This window comes from Argentina silus (assembly GCF_951799395.1).
Source record: "Argentina silus genome assembly, chromosome: 9".
Taxonomy (NCBI): Eukaryota; Metazoa; Chordata; class Actinopteri; order Argentiniformes; family Argentinidae; genus Argentina; species Argentina silus.
Window position 1 is genome coordinate 13,949,263 of NC_139663.1, and position 2,500 is coordinate 13,951,762.

General features: G+C 45.0%; 1 protein-coding gene across 1 annotated transcript in view; it reads right to left on the reverse strand.

The window, feature by feature from the left end:
• The window catches only part of LOC310809315 (tektin-3-like), a gene marked incomplete at both ends in the record, with an annotated part of 26,488 nt that overhangs the window by 9,208 nt on the left and 14,780 nt on the right, over window positions 1–2,500 (reverse strand). The gene's annotated exons all lie outside the window — the stretch shown is intronic.

Consider the following 2,500-nt stretch of genomic DNA (forward strand, 5'->3'; position numbering starts at 1 on the left):
CAAATGACGAAGACAATAATGAAGTTTGTCTGTTCTAATAAAGAGGAGTGGAGAGACAGAGCAAAAGGCCAGAGGCAGGAAGAGAGCTGAAGGAGATTTACTGACAAAGGAAACATGTTAAATCCCTCTGTTCTACTCAGACAGAGAGACCTCTCTCTCTCTCTCTCCTCCCTCTTGTCCTCCCCAGTCTATCCCCCTACCTCCCTAGTTCATCTGTCTCCCTCTCTTTACCATCATCCCTAACTCTCCCCCTTTCCTCCACTCCCCCCTGCCCCACCTTCACCTTTCTCTCTCTCTCTCTCTTTCTCTCTTCAACTTCCCCAGCTGGTCCGCTATCGTCCTCCACAGCCGTTTTTGCAATTAAGCCTTATACTGTCACACACACACACACACACACACACACACACACACACACACACACACACACACACACAGACAGACATTCACATACACGCACACACCTTTATCTGAGTTCTGGAAGTTTTCCTTGGCACTTCTAGTCATTTTCCTTGCTGCCCCCCCCCCCTTCTACTTCTACCACACTAATCCTCTCCCCCAGTGTGTGTGTGTGTGTGTGTGTGTGTGTGTGTGTGTGTGTGTGTGTGTGTGTGTGTGTGTGTGTGTGTGTGTGTGTGTCTGGCCCCCTGAGAGTGAGTTTGGCCACTGAGTCTGTCTGCAGCTTCTGGGTCATCCAGGACAGACTGACTCTTAAGCAATCAGAGAGAGAGAGAGAGAGAGGGAGAGAGAGAGAGAGAGAGGGAGAGAGAGAGAGAAAGATAGATTGGAAGATAGAGGGATGGAAAGAGGATGAGAGAGAGAGGGACACAAATACTAGGTCTCAGCTAATATAGAAAGACTACTAGATGGTCAAGACTGATTCTCTTTCTAAGACAAGAAAGTTCATCTGATCTTATCACATCTCCTGGACAGCTTTTTTCATAAACCTTAGAAAATGCAATAACTTTGAACTCTAAGTTAGTCTATTTAGGGTTAGGGCTAGGGCTAGGGTTAGGGTTAGGGTTAGTTAAAGAGTCTCTTTATTCATCGACAGTACCTTACAAGTATGTTTTTGTCCGTCTGTCCGTCTGTCCATTCATGAAACATTCCATTTATGACCTCATAATGCATTCACGTGTCACATTCTACCATTGTCATGGAGAAAGACATGTCACTCTCTGAGATTGTCATGGAGAAGACATTGGTGGAATTCTCCTGTGTGTCATGGGGACAAATTATGGCGGTTTAGAATGAGCTCTTAAGTCTGCTGTTCTGTTGTCATGGGAGACATAATGTCGTTGGGAGCAGGCTTTCCTAGTTCAGAGAGCCTGGTGAAATCCTTTGCAGAAGGTTTCTAGAAAGGGTTGGAAACCTTGAAATGAGTTATACAACATGTCAAACCAATCAAATGCCTTGCATGGGCGGAGCTCTGAAAAAACAGAATTCCGTTTTTCCTTCAGGTTTTCTTCCATTTTCTACAACGTTGCATTGATATATTTACGTGTGATCTTCACCAATCAACAGTATCTCACTTGGGGCGTTCAGCGGCGTAGCACACTAAGGCGCATACCATATCATCGCAAGGTCCCTGGTTTGATTCTGGTCATCGACATATCCTGCATGTCATCCCTCCTCTCTCTCACCCATCCTTCCTGTCAATCTCTACTGTCTCTATCCCAATAAAGCAGAAATGCCCTAAAAATATATTTAAAAAAAAAAACAGTATCTCACTTAAAAGTTACTTCAACATCAACCAGCAGATGCTTGTCGGCTAGTAATGCTACCAGTCTTTACGGCTGTTAACTGTTATATTTCCTGCATCTGTGGTGGCAGTTTGCCAACGGTGTACAATGATGTTGTTCAAATATGTTGTTAGCAACATCCAAAGCAACATAGCAGGCTAATGATGAAACAAAATTAGTGTCAGGTTGAAGAGATAAGTTTAGGTTTGAGTTCTACTGTTGTCATGGAGAGACATAATGGTATGGTTTAGAATGCCCTCCTAACCCTGAGTTTTACTGTTGTCTTGTGGACATGCTATGTTAAGCTTTGTGTTGCCACAGCGAAAGGCTGATGTTGGTCAGTAAACAATGACTCTCACTGTTCTCACACACACACACACACACACACACACACACACACACACACACACACACACACGTAGGCACACACACACACACGTAGGCACACACACACACACACACACACACACACACATACACACACACACACACACACACACACGTAGGCACACACACACACACACACACACACACGTAGGCACACACACACACACACACACACACACACATGTAGGCACACACACACACACACACACACACACACACACGTAGGCAAACACACACAGGCACACACATGCACGCACACACGCTCACGCACACAGAATTGTGGCACCAAACACACCCTTACCTACCCAGTCTCCCTCCAGTTGCAAATGTGATGACTTGAAACATGACCTGAAAAAAAAGTAGACAGTTGTACT